Raw genomic sequence first — 22,435 nt, forward strand, 5'->3', positions numbered from 1 at the left:
AAAAAAAAAAGGCTTTTGGAGGGGTTTTTTTTTTTTTTTTTTTTTTTTTTTTTTCCACAGGGGAGAGTGCGCACGCAGTTCCCCACTACCACAAATTATGCAGCTGAGTTTCCCGCATTTGGGGAAATAGCAGAGGTCAGCACACCCACAGTGCAATGGGTGAGCCTCGCTCCGGGAAAACCACCTTCGTGATCATAGTGTTTCCCCTGCCAGGTAAGTATTATGAGAGGTCTTTAACAAAATCATGGAAAAAAAGCATACTATGTATAAATTTCACAAATTTTTGCACTGATATAAATTTGTACTTTAGTTCCATGTTTTTCTATGAGCTATTTGAAGTCCTCTTGTACTTCTTATTTGTCTAGTTTGGACTGAGGTGATTTGCCATTATTCGTTTATTTAACAAATATTTATGGAGTATATTCTGTGTGCTAGACACTGTCTTAGAGATAGAACATTGAATAAAACAGGTAAAAATCCTTTCTCCCATTGAAATAATTTATTACTGTCAATTTCCTTCTGTAGAAACTAGGTAAAGTATAATCAGTGCCAAGGAGAAGTAATAAAGCAAGGAAGGAGATTTAGAGTAAGGGCCATTGTAGAAAGAGTGGCCAGGGAGGGGGTGTAGTAGTTAAGGGTGCTGGACTCCCACAAAGCTAGCTGACCGCAATTCAAGTCCCAGACCTGTCAGCTTGCTTTCTCACTTTCTCTCTCTCTCTTTCTCTCTCTCTCTCAATTCCTCTCTGGTCAAATAAAAAAAAAAATGTAAAAAGAAACAAAGAAAGAGTAGCCAGGGAAGGTCTTACAGAGCAGGTGAATAAAGACCTAAAGAAGTCAGGGAATCAGCCTAGTGACTCCAGGGAAAAGTAGCACACACAGAATCAACACCAAGCTTGAAGGCCAGGGAGGATGAGAGTCAGTAGGGCTAAAGCTCAGTGAGAGAGAGAGAAAGCGCTAGGAGGTAAACTTAGAGTGGAAAAGGTCTAAATGAGAGAGGGTCATGCGGTACCAGGAATCTATGGCATGAAAGTAGGAACCAGGTCCCTACCACTCCACTCACCCTCTAGCCACCACAGTTTCTTTTATTCCCGAAATTGTGCACGAAGCTCACCTTTTTTTCCTTATGAGTCAGCTTCTTTACTCAAAGTTCCGCAGTCCATCCTTGTCTCCACAGTAAAGGCCAGGCTCCATCTCGGGCAATCAGCCTAGAAACTCAAAGAAAGCCTCTATATAAAGTGCCAGAATCTTCTGTTTTCTGCCTAAAGAGAAAGGGCCTTTTAAAATAACCTGATGTGAGAAATTCAAGAATCTAGGCCTCCAAGGATCAGCTTTCTAATCCCAAAGGTAAAAGAAAGGGAAGGGAACATTACTCTCCTATGGAAGTGAGAACACAGAAATCTACAGCTCATCAAATTATTCTGTTGTCCTGGGTGCAGGGCAGGCTCTGAGAAGAACTTCTGTTACACAGTGAGGCACTTGCTGAGGTCTGTGGTAATTACAGACTGGCTCTCTATTTCACCATCTTTAAACTGTCAACTCTATGGGAAAAAGACAAGGTTTTATTTAATTTTCCATCCCCAGATCCTATGACATAACTTGCAAGGTTGGCATTCACTAAATGACTGCTGACTAAGTGAAATAAGTGAATGACAGGGATAATAAGCATTCCCACATTCTGTCACAGAATGGGTTGCTCACAAAACCCAAATAAGAAAGAAGGGGCAGCCTGATATGGCATAGCCCATCTTGAATGGGTGCATCAAAAGTACCAGAGGAGTATTGTGTCAGAAACCATTAGCTATCTCCCAATATATATTCTCTCTTTTCTAAAATATATAATTTTGGGCTGGTTTAAAGTGCACCTAGGAAAAAAGGGAAAGAACAGAAGAGAAAGAAAGGAGAAAAGGAAGGAAGAAAGGAAAGAAGCAAGGAAGGAAGGAAGGAAGATAAAGAAAGAAAAAGAAAGGAGAAAGAAGGAAAGAAAGAGAAAAAAAGAAACAAAGGAAAGAAAGAAAGAAAGAAAGAAAGAAAGAAAGAAAGAAAGAAAGAAAGAAAGAAAGAAAGAAAGAAAGGAAGGAAGGAAGGAAGGAAGGAAGGAAGGAAGGAAGGAAGGAAGGAAGGAAGGAAGGAAGGAAGAGAAAGAGGAAGAAAGAAAGGAAGGAAGGGAAGATTTTTTTCCTAACCTTCCTTGTACCTTGATATGGCCATGTGACCCAGTTCTGGCCAACAAGATATATGGATGGATGTGGAAATCATGTTTCCTTTTAAAATAAGGAAGAATTTCCCTGAAACTCTTCACACTGTCTGTAATGAGGCTGTCGTGGTGAGGTATCGTTGATCATACTGACTGACCAATACCCTATGATTGGCAGAGCAAAGAGAAACAAGGGTATGTCCCTAATGCTGTAAAGTCTCTAAATGAGCATTGTATTGCTTACACCAGGATTACAAAAGTCATTGTTATTGTGGGTCTCAGTTACAGCAAGTGAACCCATCCTAAAAACACTGATGACATTTAGTTTCCTACTTTATGACTAAGTCCCTTAAGCAGTACAGAGCTTCTTCCTACGATAGGTTGAGAATACACATTGAGAATACTTGAAACATCTTCAAAATCATCAAAGTGGATAATGATTTAGGAGAGAGCATGATGCCTTTTTCATCCTTAATGTGTTATAAGAGAACTAGAGAAATCATAAACTTTGTGGGTTCTGTCCTATATGCAATTAAAATATAGCACCACCTATAAATTGTACATTTCTTCTTCAATTCAGAAGGTTGGTTGAACTCATAAAAAAAAAAAAAAGTTAAAAAAAAAAGCATCCACTTCCGCACTCTGCTTCTTATTTGTCATATGAAGCCCAGAACTGTGGATTTGCATTGACCCAGCAAACAAAGGCAAGGTCAAATATTGTATGGTAAACTCCATCCGGATAGAAATCAGGGTAACCCTGAGTCCTGAAGTTTCCATTGTCTAACTATCTTTCTCAATCTGCCATCTTCTTTGTGGCCCTTTACTTTTTAGTTCTCTGGAAATTAATTCACTACTTTAAACCTAGCTCCTTTCACTTAAATCACTGTGAATCATACAGCTTTTTATGAAGTGGAAACCAAACTGTATCTTTTCATTGCTCAAGCGTGCTCTAACAGTCACTAATATTTTCAAGACAGAGTTCCTGATTTGTAAGTAGAAGATTTTTCATGATGCGGCTTTTGCCTTCTTTGAAGTCCACCTTCTCTCATTGTCCACTGAACTCATCATGGCATAAATTCCACATGCTCTTTTCCATCTTCATGTAATTACGTGTGTTCTTCTTGACTGGATCTTAGGGTAATTTACTATTATTATTTTCCTTTGATTCTTTTTTTCTGTTTTCTCTTCTAGAAAAAATTCTTCCATTGTATCCCTAGAGCATATTCTAGATAAATCTGTAATGGGACTTAACCTGTGCTGTTTATAAATCTGCTCTTCATTATATTTTTATATACTCTTAAAGGCAAACATCACAAGTCTTTTCATTTATCTTTGACATCTTGCACAGTAAAAAAGCCACCTAGTGAATGTTAGATAAATGAATGAGACCTGATTTCTGTAACTCCTTCCTAGTGTCAACAGCATCTTCCTTTTTTCACAATAGGATTTTGACTTGAAATGTTTGGAAAATTGATTCTACTCTTGCCTTTGATTTGACACTATAAGTCAAAGAATGGCAGTTCCAGAAGGGACAGAAGGCATCTACAAAGGGCCCTTGCCAACACTGATCACTTAACCGATGGAGGAGGGTGCCTACTCAAAGGCAGAGAGATTGCCTTCGCCATTACAGAAATCAAAATTGGAACAGAAGGATTTATACGAGCTCTGAATTCTTACTAATGACTGTTAATAACACGGCAGAGGAATAAAAGCAAAATTGCCATAGTTACACATAAAATAACAACTTTAATTGGCAAAATTAAACTTCTAATAGCTAAAGCTATATCAAGGTGGCTGAACTCCTTTTGGAGCCAAAGTGACTTGGATAATAGAAACCACATCTGATGTATTTTAAGGTCTTCTGTTACCATATGTGCTCCACTCACAGTGACAGATGGGCATTGATATTTTTTTCTCAACTGCACAAAAGCTAGCTGAAGCATATGCAAAACTCTTAATGGCATTAAAGTTTTGCCAATTAAAAACATGTTCAAGCATTTGATACAGTACTTGATAACATGTTTCACAAGTTCTATTCTGAATTTTAAATCATGATTTCTATTACATTATTTGTCAAGCTAGTGTGAATAAAACAATTATCACATGGGTCACATTTTCAGCCCTTTTATCATTTTGGCACCTGTCAAATTTAATGATGAAAAAGCCAGCAGCATCATTAAATGGTTATAGGAAAAAGTGAAGGAATAAGTTACAAATAATATACACGAACAGTTTCATGTGTTCATTTTGTCTTATATCTTACAAAAGATAAGCTAATTTGGGTAGTAAAAGTGGGCCATTAGTGAAAAGATAACCCTCTCCCAACCTATTGGCCAAAGTTACATACTTCTTTAACTAAGCATAAAGTTCAGAGTAATTCCTAATGCTTTTAAGAGACTGATGTTTTCTATATTGGTTAATCCATCTTTGTTTGTTGTTTGTTTTATATTAGCATTTTTAGAGAACTTTTCATTTGTTCCCTGCTCCTCAGGCTGGGCTGTAGACCTTGTTCTCTCCCTGGATGTTCGAGATCTTGAGAAACACATTTTACCTTTGGATCATCCTGTTTCTGCATTATCTACAAACGTGAATTTAACTGTTGTCAGTGGCCACTCATGGTGGTGCCATAAAGCAGTACTCCACAATGCTGAGATCCCATAGGGGAGTCCCAGCTTCATGTCCCCTATGCATACTGGGTACCCACATGGCCTGGACCCAGTGGCTTGAAAATCACTCCAGGTTTGTGTGCATGTGTGCCCAAGATCCAGAAAGGAGAATGGAAAAGAAGGGATTGTGACATGGCCATTCCCCCCATGTACTCACTTTCTCTGTTTCTCTGGTCAGTGCATGTGCTCTAAGGCCAAAACCTCTTAAAAAAATAATAATAATGAATGAGTAAATTAGTGAGCAGACTGTCTCCCGGAGAGAGTAGAAATTTTCAAATGGACCCATTCATGAATTTCAATGTTTGCTTGCTTTTCGGTTAATGAATTTCATAAACTCCTTTTTACTAAGTCGCTACCTCTTTTGTAATAACCTCAATAAAATATTAGGGAAAAAGAGGGAGATTTCCAAAATGAGTAAACATCTGCTTATTTTTAAATTCCTACAGAATCAATCAGATAAGTTTATCGAAGTAATTTTTGGAGTTAATTTAACTACAGACACATGATACCCAAAGAATTTAAACCATCAGCTAAAGTTTCAGAGTTAATTGACAGATCCCAAGATTAGAACTGTCTTCTGACACCTAAAGCACACCGCACTATCGACAATCTATTCTGCCTTCCAAACAGAACAACCACTGTCTAGATCTATGTTTACTGCCTTTCTGGTCCATGGGCAAGGATAATTTTAATGGTAGGAACCAAAAGTTACGTAAGTTCGACAGTGACACCTACAAAAAGGGTCATGAATGGCTTAGATTAGAAAAAGACTGAACTTTTCAGACTAGAATATTACACTGTTCTTTGGGAAGGTTTGTTAATGCTTGATGCTTATTAGGGGAAGTAAGTGACCACTTTCCACTAACCTGTTTACAGCAATGATTAAACATGAGCAGTGGCGATATCCTTGAAGAACAATGGAGTGAAAAGGGAGGAGGTCGAGGGTTCTCCAGCCTCAGTACCCATTTTCAAGGCAATGTAGACTTGCTCTCTGCTCCACAATGCACATCACCAACTTGGTAAGCTAGAGTTTTTACAGAGATCAAGAGGAATTTTCTTTCCATTCTAGCCACGGAAATGCCGCCAAAATCTGAAAGCCTGAACTCTGCAGGAATGAGAGAACAGTTGGCTTCTGCATCCAAAATAGGCCCTGGCAATGGTGTTGCATGTAGCTAGGTCGCATTTTGCAAAATAGAAGCCATTATCTTTAGCATATCAACCAGACAAAATTAAATTGTAATTACATGGAGACATCCAAAAGCAAGCTATTTTGTCTTCAGTTAAATTCAAAGAAGTGTAATCGAGATTACCAATTTGAAAAGAAGTTTAGACAGGCAATAAACGTGGCTAGAAGAAACATGGAATTAGACATTTAAAAACCACTAGTCTGAATGTTAATGACTGGTAAATAATATTTTAGAAGCCCAACTCATGTACAATATTGAATTTTTTCAGCTTTAGATTACGGGAAAGAGGTGAATTTTCTGCAAGTTTCATAGATCTTTTAGGCAATGTCCTTCATTATCGTAGATTTTCATTTGCTTTTTCGAGAAGTAAATAGAAAGCTATTCCCACTCTTAAAATGTAAGCTCACACACTTTTAAGAAATTGCTTACCTAAAAAAATACGTTAATGCTACTTTACTTTGAAGTCCTTTTTAATACGAGAATTAGGCCTCTGTTGTGAGAGACAAATATTTTTTGAGTAGATGAAAATCAGTGACCATGGAGACTTTAAAAGAATGGTTTATATCTACTTAAGATGGCCAAGAAGAAGAGGTAAAGAAAAGTTCATTCACGGGCACATTTTCCAATAATCAAATCCTTCCCAAAGGGAACCTCAGTGGTTTTCTGTTTCCCAGCCACTTGAGTAGATTCTGATCAAAGGAGCTAACAGCTAGTTAACTTTGCAAACCTCACTTTCAGATTTTGACCTATCAGACTTGAAAGTGAACTGCAAATGAGTTTTTTTTTTTTTTTTTTTAATTCACCTCTTTCAGCAATCTCTGAGAAAGTAGTCTTCCTGGCCAAGCTAAAGGGGGAATCAGCAATTCCCCTTCAGAGCAACCCTTTGTCCTCCTTTCAGCACCAAAGATGAACAACCTGGCTCCTTCCCAAGGTGTGTTGCCACAGTGGAACATGGTGGCAAAGGCATTTTCATGAGCCTTTTCTCCAAAATCCTGTTAAGTATGTGTAATCTGTACAAACGCATACATAAATAGTAAGGAAAGAAACAAATATTAAGTAAGGATTTTGAAAACAAAAACAAAAACTTAAATTGGTAACATGAGAGAATACAAGAGGGATTTTTGTGTCACATTATTCACTTTATGGCTAATAACTTTATATTCACAAAAAGAAATTGTGTTCCAATGAGTTCCACACTATTTATTAAGTCATCAGGAAAGTCAGAACGTATTTTTTCCATGTTTTCCTATGCAAAAAATGTGTTATGACTTTCCTGAAAACACAAGTTTTGGTGTAAATGCCACAAATAAGGCAATGGGCAGAATACATTCCGAACAATGTGCTGACAGGTTTCCCTTTAGGTCAGGTGCCTCTCAGTACTCAGTATGAAGCCTTTTCATTTCTTGTACAAATGAGTAAATTTTTTTTTTGAGAGGTTTTTGCTGTAGGGCACGTGCACCCTCCAGAAAGACAGAGACAGAGAGACAGAAAGCAAGAAATCACCCCCTCCCCAGGGGAGATGGCCACGCCACAATCCCTTCTCTCCCCTTCTCCTCACAGGATCTTGGGCATGCACGCACACGTGCCCAGCATGAGTTTAAGACACCGGGTCTGGAACTCGAACTGTGGTTGACTACACAGGAGTCCAGCGACATAGCCATTAAGCCAACTGCTGGTCCCACAAATGAGAAATTTGAATATGTTATTTCTATTTCTGGTAAAAAGTTTCAAATTTAAGATCAATGCCTCCCTTTCTACCACTGAGGTCACACATAGACACATCCTTGATAGGTGTGTTGCCTTGGTAGTTCCATGCAATATTTGCCTGATATATAAATAACCCCGACCTCTCCTTGACTGACCTTTCATATTCCATATTTTCTTCTCTCTCTTTGTTCCTCTATTCTCATTTGCCCTCATAGCGAATCCCGGTTACTAAATGCAGTCTGAAGCCCTCTGCTTATCACTTCTACCAGGTCAATCTGTGAGTGTGACAATCTATAATGATCCTTGTAAATAAATGGAAAGCTAACATTTGAAAGAGATAAGGCAGCTACCCAAGTTGGCTAATGTCCAAAACAGTAAGGAGTTTAGTCAGTAAGAGAAACGTGGGTTCAAGATGGTTCTCTGGATACAATACTCTCTATGGGCACCAGAAAAAAAAAAAAAAGAAAAATATATGGTGTGCCTGTCACCCTATCAGAGTCTTGCTGGAAATAAACCAAGCATGAGACTAAAAGCAGTCAGCTTTTTTATTTTTTATTTTATTTTATTTTGGCCTTATTTATAAGCCTATCAAATAGTGTAGCTAACAAATGCACCAACTCATTCTCTGGCCTAGATTTGAGTTACATTTGGCCTTGACAAATACTGTCCAGATGTTGGCTAAATTGTGTCTGCTTTCAACAGAAGGTCAATAAACTGAGAAAACTGGCTTTGTGTTTTCTACAAATTTATTGATCCAAATCCTAGAAATGAAATTAAACCACAGTAGGGATAACCAGGGTTTGATATGGGGAAAAAGTGCCAAACATTTCCTCCTGTCTTCTCCAAGCATAACTATAATTTTCCCACAAATTAATTCCATTCTGGAGAGGGCCAATGAGTATTAAAGAAGAGAAGAGCAGGAAAATAGCTGTGAGGAGATTAAGGGGAGAAGAGAACAAAAGGAAGAAAGTGTGAGAGACCTAAGAAAGATAGACGGAATTCCTACTGCTCATCATCCTCCCTGTTTGCACATTTACATCTTAAGTTGTAGGGCTCCAATAAATGTATTGCCCTGTGTAAATGATTATGCCCCCTTTTCTAAACCCCCATAGAATAATCAGATGTAGACCAGCCTGTGGTGTGGTGATTAAGGCAGCTGGATCCCACATGACTGATTGAGTGGTCAAGTCACAGCCTGGTGGCTTAGGTAACACACTGAGCATATATACATGCATACCCAGAATCTCAAAAGGAGAAAGAGAGGAAGAAGATGGGATTGTGGTATGACCATGCCCCAAGGTGGGGGATGCTTTCTTGCTTTCCCTCTTCCTCTGCCTCTCTCACTCTATTTCTCTTTATTGTGTTCATGTGTCTTCAGGAAAAGCAAAAAATAACAACAACAATAATCAGATGTTTTTCTCATTTAATATCTCAGTGTTTAGGATTCTAAGACCATGTAAATGGGCCAGAGAGATGTGATATTGCAAAACATTACTGAGTGTCATCTGGTCATCTTTAAAGCTATCTCAATCTTTCAGATCACCAGGGAGTTATTTAACACATACTGTTTTATTATGCCAAATGGCATCACATGAGAGAAATATATCACACCACAAGGTAATAACTGGGACACTAAGAGCCTCTGATTTGCTTAAAGTTTTGTTTATAAAATCTTACAAAATATGTACAAAATAGTAAAATTTGGTTTAATGATCATTTTATTAACGTAAAATAGATATACATTGCTCTAGTCGTAAGGAGATAATATGTAGGAAAGACAATAATAGTATTATTATATGTATGATATATTTAAATACTAGTCTACCTCAAATTTAATGATCCTGAATAAAGATTGAAACCAGAAGTACATGAGTAAAACCTTTTAGCTTAAATAAAAGAGTCATAAAACACAAGGTTTTCCTCATAAAAATAAACCTTTGAAGAGATTGCATTCATTTAGAATTGCTTGAAACACAGCAGCCAATTAGAAGCAGAACACAAACACACACAGGCATACCCACACTGATAATAATGAGAAATGGCTATTGAAAGGGAGTCTTAAGAAGAAAAGAGAATGAAACCGTATTCTGGATACTTTGGAATAGAGAAAAATAACTTCAAAATCCGTAATAGTTTCTGAAGGTCTTGGCATATTATTATTAAGCAATGTGTTTTTATAGCATTTTGACAATATCGAAGGATAAAGATCATATTTAGTATTATCAGTTAGACAAAAGAAAATATAATGTATTTTGGAGAGCTCAAAAAACTACTAAAACATGGGCCCAGCAGGTGGTATGCTGGCTGAGGTTCTGGACTCCCACATGGCTGACCACAGTTTGCGTCCCAGACCTAGAGGCTTGCTTACTCACTTTCCCTCTCTCTTTGTGTGTCTCTCCCTGATAAGCATGAGTGCCCTATAGCAAATTAAATAATAGTAATAATAAATCATTCTAAACAAACCTACCAAAACATGTTATTGCTGTTTAAAGAAGTAAAAATGGTGAAATAATTTGAATGAGTATGAAGAAAAAGAAATAAAAAGACCAGTCAATTAGATCTTAGAGGATTATAAAGTATCTGATTAGGTCAGTAAATCAATGAATGACTTCACTTCTTTCATTGTGGACAGAATATCCTTATGAAGGCAATATTAAGTTCAATATTTCTGTGTATATAAGGCATTTATTAAACCCAATGAAGGTCTAAATAATGAAGCAGGGGAGAAATGCACCTTTATTTTGCCAAAGACAAATTGTTGTCCCAACCATGATAGAAGAGACCTCTGGTTGGAAACAAGAGCAAACTAGAGTGGAGAGAACGAAAGGAGTGGCCTGAGATGAAGTCAGAGATGCCAAGTGGAGAGACAATCCTGCAGAGTCTTGTCAGCATGCTAAGCATATTTAATCTTGATCTTGTAAGCAAAAGGAATCCACAATAATGTTTTATACAGGGGAGTGATCTGAGTTTCGTTTAGAAAAGCTCATTCTAGAGGTAGAATAAGGAGGAATTTAGGACTCTGGGAAAGTCGAGGAAGGAGTTAACAGCTATGGTGGTAATGGAGTGGCAACACAGAAAGTGATGGTACAGGATTGAATTGTGGGCCTTAAGTGCAGATAGGATTTGGGACTGATCCTGTATGTTGGGTCATAAGTGATCCCTCACATTAATATCATGGACACAGAGATGAAGTGGAGATCATGAGTTTAGTTTTAGACATACATGAGAGTTTAAGGAAACTTTAAGGCACCAGTAAACTATTGTAGGTTGTTTAACTTCTGAAGCTTAAAGAATGGGTTTGGGCTAGGTGTATAAATGTGATCCAGATAAAGAACCATAGAAATACTGCTATGGTTCTGCTTAGAATGAATATTTCCCTTTCTTGAAGTTTTTTTTTTTTTTTTTTTGCTATAGGACGTGTGAGCTCGCCAGACAGACAGAGAGAGAGAGAGACAGAGAGATAAACAGTGAGAAATCACCTCCCAGGGAGGATGGCCTTGCCACAATCCCTTCTCCTCCATTCTCTTCTCAGGATCTTGGGCACGTATGCACATGTGCCCAGCATGAGTTTTAAGCCACGGTCGATTACGTGGGAGTCCAGCGACATAGCCATTACACTAACTGCTGGTCCCAGGAGGAATATTTCCTTTTTGAACCCTAACTTAGGTATACACCAATCAGGGCTGAAATATTTTAGCTGTCTGCTCAGTACTAGTACAAGTTGTGACCCAAAATGATCAGAAAATCCTCTGGGCTGAAATAAGATATCCCTGCTTAAGTTCTAGGTGAATTTATAATTGGGCAAGTATATCCCTGTCAGCAAATTTTCTCCTAACCTTTTATGGGTCTTCATTTTCTGTTTGGGTCCCGTCCCGTACATCCTACAGCAGAAACTATTATTGGATTGTTGGAAAAGTCATGACGTATTTTTTCCCAAGTTCTTTTATGCAAAAAGGTGCCATGACTTTTCTGACAATTACTGGTTACTGACCCAAAGAGTCTTTATCTTTCTTTGTTAATAGAACCAACTTCTATATGTGTACAGGAGAAAGAGATTCTCTTTCCAGTTCTTGCTTAGTCTAAGCCAGTGGTTGGTTTGTTAAGAGTGTTTTCTTCCTTTTTTTTTTTTTAATTCTCATAAGGTTTTTTTTTTTTTTTAATATAGCTAAATTATGAAAAATAAGGGTAGCACATGCATTCAGTTCCTAGTTATGGAACCTGCAGATGATAGGCTCCTAGGATAAGCCTGTGCCTGTTTTGGTCAATGGTACCCAATAGGCTCTCAATCATTGTTGCGTAAAAAGGTAACCAAGCATGAATTTTGAAGAAGGAAGCTGTGGCTATTTGAGATGGGTATCTGAAGCCTTCTGGAAAATACTTCCTTTATCTCAAGAAGGAGATACCAGTAAAGAATAATTGCTTTTATAGCTCTAGACAAACCTATGCCCATATGCAAGCAAAACGAGCTGTATCTATTGAGCTCCAGCTTGGATATGATGATGACACCAAGAAGGAGGCAGAGTTAAGAAAGTCACAGAGATGAGAGCTAGAACCCGTCTTAGAGCCCCCTACCTATGTAAGCTGGCCAAATGAGAAAATAAATGTCATGATTGTTCAGGTTAGGCTGGACTAATATCCTTGTCTGTAGCCATAGTCACCCTAACTTACACAATGCCACTTCCAGTTGAAAATAATATGCTGCAAGGCATGACTAACCTTATGGACATGTCAGGTGACATCTAGTTCATGCAACTTATCCTGAGGTTTTAGAGAGAATATTCCACTCCACCTCAAACTATTAAGAGCAATGAGTCACACTAAACTAGAAGGTATAGCAGCCTACTTTATTAGATTTATCTTTCTTCGTTTTTTACATATATCACTTGCCAAGACAGATGAGGGAACTTTCATTCTTTTGTCCTTCAGGGATTATCAGCACTAGCACCATTATTATAGTAAACCTGCATCATGTACATAGTAGGATGAGGTGGTTAAGGTCCCCACAAATCAGACCTATTGTAGAGTTTATTCTCCCTGGGTGCCACAGTAATAGTATTCACCTGCCCTGCCATGTGAAGGCAAAATTTAAAGGTTGATAGATACAAATGATATAGGTTAACAAAGTCAATAACTATGTCCCATGTGCTGTGTTTTTTAATTAATTTGAAAGTAAAGAAAAATACTTTCAGGAGAAAAGCAGCATTAATATCAGCAACTTGGTGGCTACACTGTAATCCCTGGCTATCCCTAGATGCCACCATTATCCATATGTATGGAACATACATATGTATGGATACATGCCATCATGTATTCATACATATGGATACATACTAGCCAACTAAATTAAATAGGAAGGTGATAGGAATCACCATGTGCAATTGAGTGATTGTTTTAATGAGTCTGATAGTCTACTTCTCTCAGTATTCACACTCTTTGCCATGTAACCTTTTCATTATTGCTAAAGATTCATAGTCTGTTTTCCCACACCTTAGATCTAAGATTATTTTGTGACTTGCTTTAGTTAAAAGAATGAGGAATAAATGACAGTCTGTCAGCTTTGAACATATGTCTCAAAATGGTGTGCGTATTTCTGTTTGCTTTCTTTCTTGGTCCTCTCCATGAAAATGTGTTTGTGCTAGCCAGCTAGAGGATGAAAAGACAAATGGAAAGAGTTGAGTTGCCCGAGTCATTCCAGCCTAAGCTATCCTCGATCGTTCAACAGCTATGTTCCACCTAGACAAATGAGTGACCATGGTCCAAATCAGCAGTCACCTAGCTGACACATATGTTTCCTTGTATAATAACAGCCAACATCAGCTGAGCTCAACCCAGAGCCTCCAAATCTCAGATTTCTGAACTGAATGAATGCTGTTATTACTTGACATATAATTTGGTGTTTTTTAACTATACAATATTATTTTTTAGTTTATTCATATGATTCTCCAGAGAAACAGAGAATCATGGCAAGGTCTTTTGGCTCTGTGATTCTACCCTTAGCTTTCCAATCAGTCAGGATCAAGGGGTGCACCAGGATCAGAGTATGCCTAGAATGCTTAAGTTGACCTGGTATCAGAACCCTGGGTCTTCCCACATGGCTCCATCATAATGCAGCAGCATCCTACCAGCTATACTGATGCTATTGGACATATACAACATTATTTTTTCAATGCTTGGCTGATACACCATGTTTTCATTCTCAGGTCTTTTATATTAGCAGTGATTTCTAAAATACCCAATGGCTGTAAGGGTTCATTGTTTTTATTTTTAAGGCACTATTCTAAGTATTAGAAATGAAGATGTTTCATTTGCATATTCCTACCATAATGGTACTTACTGAGAGGTCAGGTTGTTAATGGAATGGGAGAGAGATTCTGGCAGTTGGCTTAAATTTCTATTCTAAACTCTCTCTTGAACTATGTATGGCCTATTACATACTTATTTTCGCAAAGGAGTCTCAACTTAATATATTTATAACTAAATTTGTAATTTATTCATTGAACTTGTCTCTTGTTCCTTTTTTATCTGTTTCAGTAAATACCACTTCTATCCTTACATTTGCTCCATTCTGGAAGCAAGTGTAGTCTTGAATGCTTTTCTCTGTGTGTCCAAATCCAGCCAATCATAAAATGCTGCAGACCATTAAAAAAAAAAAAAAACAAGACTCCATTAACTTTCCACATTGGATGAATGACTATGGTTTAAGTAAACTTCTCTAATTTGAGTTACTATAATTTACCAACTTACACAAACTGGTAATTCCTTGGAAGGATATGCTCCATGGGGGCTGGAAGGTGGTGTGACGGTTAAGGTGTTGGACTTCCACATGGCAGACTGCAGTTCAAGTCCTAGGTTTGGCAGCTTGCTTTCTCACTTTTTCTTTCTCTTTGGTCAAATTAAAAAATAAATAATAATAACAAATAAAATTAAATAAATAAATAATTCTTAATTTAAAAAAGAAGGAAAGATATGATCCACCTCTAACAATCAAAGAAAAAGCTAGTTCAGGGGTTTTAGGAAGCAGAGAACCTCTGGAGATTCAAACATTGGGCACAGAGTTGACTTCTCCCTGGATAGCATAATAAAGATATTTATCTGCTTTGCCATTTTTTCTACCTCCTGTGACTTTATTCAAGATCTAAGGCTGACACTGTACGATTGACTTAGCTTGGATCACACACTCATTCTTGCCCAGGGGAATGCAAAGCACCTTAACAGAACCCCAGCACTGCAGATAGGCATTGCAATTTGTCATCTTGCTAGATCATTTTCTGACCTTCTCTTTAAGCGGCTTCAGCGTTTGTTGCAGAAAACCTTCCTGCATCAAGGTCACAGAAATGATTTGTTTCCTAATGACTCTATTTCCTAATGCACATAAAACCAGACATTCTAGGACTAAAGTTTTCTTCACCTCCACCAACATGCCCCATAATTTGCCTAGTGAGCAGCTTTTCCTCTGTGAATCATAAATTATCTTCTCACCCTGAGAACATGGAATGAACTTTCATTATTCCTCTAAATCTGACAATCATCTCTTAATATCCTACATTCTTTATGAGGGTCTATAATACCTATTTCTGTTTTAAGTAAAGAAAATGTATTCTAAGAATGGAAACATAGTTCAAGAATGGCTCAAATAAAAATGTGGCCAATGTGTGTGGATGAAGGTATTAGAGGAAAGGAAGTCATTGTAAAGGTAGAGACAAGATTTCTCATGTATAACATGCTGAGTAATCAGATTTCAGGAAGTGAGCATCAACATAGCTTAGTGGATTTCATAGCAGCAAGACTTCATAGACTCATTCTTGTGTTCCACTAATATAACTAAGAGGCTCACACATGTCCTCTAATTTCATCTGCTGCTATCAACTGAGGCAGTTCTTGATACCCCTTTTCCTATTTCTAAAGGGGAAATTTTGCTAATTTAGGGTCTTTTGTTTTGTGTTTTCCTCCAGAATGTTGGACAATCTACACGTGAACCACATCAGGTCAAGTGCTACTTGTTCTACTCAGTATGATGTAGGCAGAGGCAGAAACCCTGCATAGAGCTCTAGCAGGCATGTATGGTAGATAGTGTGGTTTGACTTCTCAATAGCCATTTCCTTTTCTTTTTCTACTATTTTTTTTAAAGTTTATCCATTTATTTCTTCTATGAGTAAGAGAAACACACACAGAGAGAAAGTAAGAGAGTAAGAGAGACAGAGCAGTCCCAACAAGGTCCAGACACAGCACTCTATCCCCCTCCTTAGCAGGTCCTCACCTGCCCAACGTATTCAGGGAGCTCTCAGAATATAGATCCAGCGCTCTCCCATGCCAGTCAGCTCTGCAGAGTACAGGGCTTTACTTTTGTGCCACCATCTGAACTCGGGAATATTTTCTTCTGTGTTACAAAAGGATCTTAAGAAAAAATGATCTTTCTGTTCTTTTATTAGATGTTGCCCCAAACCATAAAATGTCTGGCCACAGTGGAACAAGATTGAGGAATAAAGTAACACTGGTCATGTTGGGGAGTGCTTGATCCTTGAAGATCTTGATGATTTATTTGTTTAATCCTCAAGTGTCCTACTAGTACATGTCTTGTTATATGGGGCAGAAAGCCCTATGTTAAGCTACTTTTAATTGACAATTTTATTACTTTTAGTTGGTAAGTCTTAATACAGCAGAATTTCTGATGTCTCACAGCATGAGTAGTAATGGTATCCCAAGGCATGTCTAATATGGAAGGACAAAATTTAGTGCTTAGTTGTATGTCTACCCGTTTATGATTATCACCACTTCCTTGGAGATGTATGCATGCTGGCATTTTTTTAAACCATTGATTAAAGTGGTATTGTTTTTTAAAAATAAATATAATTATTAATATCTTGTTTCCCCTATGACAATAAATGAAAAATATGTCTTGAATGGGAGAGCCTATAAAATGAAAATATGGTATATACTGAATAATGACAATTTTTTCTTCTAACTCTCTTATTTTTTCCAAAGGCTTTTATGGCCACTATGTGTTGTGTCCTGATTCTGGATGCTAGGTGGGAATTATAAGTATTGTTTAAGAGAAAAATTGTATGGAACTATGGAAAGGCTATCATTTCTTTCTCAAATGGCTGCCTTCTTCAAAGCAATATCTCCTCATTTATACTGGAGTTGCTGTAGTAATTTTTAAATTATAAAACAGGAGGTAAAATTGAATTTTATGAGTTTCAAGTAAAAGATTACTGATTTTTTTTTTACTGTGCTTTGTTTTCCCAATTTAAGCATTTTACTTTCTTTTGAGTTGTTGATAGGTTCAGTAATTTGTTAAAATATTTTTCTTGTTTGTTTCTTTAAATGGAAGTATAAACTTTTCTTCCTTCCTGACCTGTCTGAAATTGGAAAATATTTGAGAGTCTTCTTATTTTGAGGCAGAAGGGTTATTTACATAAGTTCAATAATGCTTGTTGCATTGAATGAGAAATTGAAAATACTTATTATTGGACAGGACTTTGACTAGAATGTCATATTTGAAGATTAATCAGAAAACTATGGAACTAAGGTGTATCTCAAGTAAGCCAATAGAAGCTCTTAGAAAGATGGACCGGCACCATAAATAGTTCTGCCTGGCAGAAAGGATTAGAGAAGATAATATGAAAGAATTTATAACATAAAATAAGCTGGACTTTTCCAGCCCAGCATTGTAATCAGTAGAGATTGCAAAAGAGCAACCACATCAGAGGATTATCTTTAGAAAGACTTTGAAGGAAGAAGAAGAGACTGATCTTTGCTAGCAGGTGGTACATCACAAACACTCGGTAGGCAGGGCTGAATTGAGAAGGTTTATGTGTTACTAGTGTGCTGGGCATTTGCTTTTCAATGATTTGAGTAGCTGACATGTAAATATTTTCTCAAAAGTATTTAAAATCATACTCTTCATTGTTATAGAGTCACAAACAAAATTATACAAAATTATAAGAAATATCTTGAACATTTTCTTTAAAATTTAGTATTTTAAATTTTGAAAGTTGTTTATTAACTGTCAAGAAATATGGAGTATGAGCACAAGTTTTTTATATGTAAAGTATATGTTTGTGGAAAAATGCAAAAATAAATCAATAAATGAAAAAATCAAAAAAAGGGGAAAATGGTAAAATTAAACATTGATTTTTTATTCTACCTTATAAATAGAGAAAATGACAGTAGAAAGAAACTACTTTCCTAAAGACATACAAGTTAATATAATTTCTGAAACCTCTTTATCTTTTAATGTTTTGAAATGAATACTTCTTCTTTTTTTTTTTTTTTTTTTTTTAAATGGGTGAGTGTGTTTGCCAGAGAGAGAGAAAAAAATCCAGAGAGAGAGAGATAGAGTGAGAAATCACCCCTGGGGGATACCTATGTCACAATTCCTTCTCCTTCATTTTCCTCTCAGGATTTTGGGCACGCACACATGCTCTGACTGTGTTATCCAAGCCACTGGATCTGGTACACAAACTGCATAGTTGGCCATTTTGGTTCCAGCTGCTTTATTCACCATGCCACCAGTTGGCCCACCTGAAATAAATACTTTCTTTTTTCTTTTTAAATTATTTTACTTAACTTTATTTATTATTATTATTATTGTTATTATTATTATTAGTTTGATCAGGCAGAGAGAGAGAGAGAGAAAGAGAGCAAGCCGCCAGGTCCAAGACTTAAAGTACACTTGATCATGTGGGAATCCAGCGCCCTTAACCACCATGCCACCTGCTGGTCCCAATGAAATGAATACTTTCTTAACTAACTCATAGGTGTAGATTATTAAAGATGAGTCCCATTAGTTTCTATTACGCATTCATTTATTTATTTATTTTTTGACCAGGGTAAGGAGAAGTGCATTTTAATCCTCTATTTGTATTTGTTTTTGCCAATTGCCCATCCCGCTTCCTACCTCCCCACTCCCATATACTATTACTTGTTGACTAGAGAAATATGTTTTTAACTTATATGGGTTTATCTGTGAAATTAATTTTTTTCCAACCAAATGTGCTTTCTGCTGAGACAGGATGCCATCACTTAGATAACATTTATTTAGAACCAGATACATGCATGGGAAAGATGAGTGAAAACAAGCATCCAGACATGATAGTTCACTTTTGTAAGTTGACTAAAATTTTACTATAAATAATATGGACCCGTCACCTCCCACTACAAATACTTTTTGAAAACTGGTTGAAACACAATATCACAAAATTTGTGGTTTTTTATATACCCAAAATAAAACAAATAAACAGACACAACTCAAAGTCAGTGCTATAACGAATCTTCTGTGTATAGAATAAAGCATTGGAGAATTACTGTATCTGAGGAAAAGAGAAGTCAAAAATTCCCCCTCAGTAGTCTGGGATGGTAAAGATAAATTTTCGGAATGCTTTAAAACCAGAGTTATGGAAAATATCGCTTATATGAATTACAAATTATTCTTTCTTTTTTTTTCAGTTTTGTTATACTGCATGCGCACTCACCAGAGACAGAAAGAAAAAAATGAGAAATCAGACCGCCAAGGAGGATGGTCATGCTGCAGTCCCTTCTCCTTCACTCTTCTCTCTAGATTTTGGGGCACACATACACACACATGCATCTGGTATGATTTTCAAGCCACCAGGTCTGGCACTTGAACCACAAAGTCAGCCATGTGGGCTCTAGATGCCTTTACCTCCATGCCATCTGCTCATTCTACTTAAAGAAATTTTAGTAGTAGATAAAGAGTACTCATGTGCATTAGATCAAAATTATTATATCTGTTTGATTTAGTTTGACTGAATGCTAAATACCTATGCAATATCTATACTTCTCTTATTCCTTGTTAAAAAACAAACAAACAAACAAAAAACAAAAAAAACAAGGGGCTGTTATTGGGGCTGGGAACATGCCCAGTTAATATAATAATGTTTTTACACATTATTTCATAGCTAGATAAGTCCTAATCACTCACACTTATAACCTGTTACCTAATAAGTTATTACGTGACAAGTTCTGGCTAATTATTTAGTCAGATGTCTTGGGAGACTTCTTAAATGGTAAGTAAATTCTTTCCCCCTCCCCTCCTACTTTCTTTTACTTACTCTCTTGAGAAAGGATGTCATAGTTTGACCTCTAAAAGCCAAAGAACATAAGCTGTGAGCTGTGTATTAAAGCTGGTGAATTAGAAAACAAGAGTAAGTCCCTGAGGATTTCAAGATGTACAGCAACCATGGATTGCCTACTAACAAACTACTCTTACCCAAGAAAATGTACCATTATATCTAAGGTCCCTATTAATAGTAGTAAAATCACTTCCCAAGTATTTTATATTAAATTCCCAAACTGAAAGCTTTACATAAAAATTATTCTAAGACCTTTGTTAAAAGCAAAATAAAATTACTTCATAGGAAAGCGTTCACAATTCTGGATACAAATATTTTCCATACATACATATACACACACACATACATGCAGTATAGGATAGTTTTTTTTAAAAAAAAATCCCACCTCCACACAGAACAGGGAAATAAAAAAATGTCCATGAAGAGAGAAGATCAGCAGGTACAATAAATAGTAGATTTAGCACTCCAAGATCTGAACTTATGCGACAGTAAAAATCTATAAAGAAAATTTTAAAATCTAAAATCATTATCAAGTTTAAAAAACAGGCTAGGAACCATAATGGAAGAAGATAGTAGTATCTTTTAAAATGGGAGGTTTGAAATTCAACCAAGAGAAACTTAAAATGAAAAATCTGGCCAATGAAATAAATACATATATACAATAGAGAAGTTAAATTACAAATTCACCAAAATTGAAGCTAAATCTAAGAAAGCACTTTGTAAAGAAATAGAAAAGATGTCAAAACTGTTAGAAGAGGAAAATAAAATAAAGTCCAACATATATGAATTGAATTTTCAGAAGAAAAAATTAAAGAGATTTATGGAAAGGCAACATTTGAAAATAACTTGGCAAGAATGTTCTAGAATTAAAGCGTTACCTAAGTGCTCAGAAAAGCAGCAGCATGCGTACGTACAAAGAAGAAAAAGCAAAACAAATACATAGATACTGTACTGTGAGAAAGCAGAATTTTAAAGACAAAAATAAAATATCTTTTCTTTTTGGTTTATCCATTTATTTCTCTCATGAGAGAGAGGTAGAGAGAAAAAGATGGAGAGAGAGAGAGAGAGAGGGAGGGAGAGGGAGAGGGAGACGGTGGGGGGCGGAGAGAGAGAGAAAGACAGGCACCCACAATAGAGTGTCTTGCCACTCTCAGCTTTGCCTTTCAACCAGTTAGGATTACAGATATGCTCAATGAATGCCTGGTGTGTCCCAGGTCAACCCAGATCCAAACCTCAGTTGGCATGTGGCAGCAGTATTGCAGAGTGCCACATAACTGTCATATCACTATGGCTAGCAAAAAAGATAAAAAGTCTTAAAAGTCACCAGAGAAAATTAAAATTATTTAAATACATGACCATAAAATTCTGGACTAGTATATTCAACGTGCTGAGGAAAATGACTGTCAGTAAAACTTATATCTTATATAACTATTAAAAAGGAAGAAAAATATTTTATATATACATATATATAAAATATATATATATATGTATATATTTTATATATATGTACCTACAGACAGAAATTTTACTATTCACAGACATTTGCAGAAGTGAAAAAATTTAGAAAAGAGAAACAATCAAGGAAAGCAAGTCATCAATAAGCATGTCGGGAGCAATGTGGAATAGAAATTTTGAAATTTTTCAAGTCAGGTGTGATTACTTACAAATCTACCAGTAGTTACAAACAAGTAGAAAAATAAGATCTAGTTTCTAAAACAATATAGAGGAAAAATATATATAAATCTATGATGATAGAAAACAACAGAAAGTGATCAAAGAATCCAAAATATTTAAAAGCATGACAATACAAAAATTATAAAATATGATAAAATGAGAAATATTTCAAATACACTGTAAACATAATAAATATTAATAGATTAAGCTTGTCTGTTACAGAAATTCTCAGTTTGAAAAAAAATAATATTAATATAAAGATATATTAATTTTATAATAGACAAAATAAATGACAAGATTTAGAGTAAAGAGCAACGAAAGAGAGATGCTAGTAGGATAGCATTCAGGGGAAATTTGATATGGAGCTATTAATATTGGAGGAAAAAAAGCTTTGTTAAAATATTCTTATAGGGGAACCAGCAGTTAGCATAATGGCTATGTCGCTGGACTCCCACGTAGTCGACCGCGGTTCGCGTCCTGGACCCGGTGGCTTAAGACTCACGCCGGGCACATGTGCGTGCGTGCCCAAGATCGAGAGGAGAATGGAGGAGAAGGGAATGCGGCGTGACCATCCCCCCCTGGGGGGTGATTTCTCACTTTCTGTCTCTATGTCTCCCTCTGTCTGTCTGGCGAGCTCACGTGCCCTATAGTGAAAATCTCTCTCTCAAAAAAAAAAAATCTTACATATGGAGGTGTCTTTACTTAATAGTAAAAGGAGTAATTCATCAAGAACTCATATTAATTCTAAACTGTATGAAACTTAAACTTAAAATGTATATATAAAACACTGACAGAGTTTAAAACATAGTTTTAAAAACTAGCAACTATTCTTACAGATATGATCAGGTCTCTGTTAGAAACCAAGTGATTATGCAGAGAAAAGAAATAAGAATTATATAAGAAAATTGAATG

General features: G+C 36.4%; 1 non-coding gene across 1 annotated transcript; it reads right to left on the reverse strand.

Annotated features, from left to right (window-relative positions):
* Positions 1–57: 57 nt before the first annotated feature.
* Positions 58–221, reverse strand: LOC114007124 (U1 spliceosomal RNA). The gene has a single exon (XR_003548763.1). It is a non-coding gene; the product is annotated as a U1 spliceosomal RNA (small nuclear RNA).
* Between the last annotated feature and the right edge of the window lie 22,214 nt (positions 222–22,435).

This window comes from Tupaia chinensis, unplaced genomic scaffold (genome assembly GCF_000334495.1).
Source record: "Tupaia chinensis unplaced genomic scaffold, TupChi_1.0 Scaffold000126_2, whole genome shotgun sequence".
NCBI lineage: Eukaryota > Metazoa > Chordata > Mammalia > Scandentia > Tupaiidae > Tupaia > Tupaia belangeri.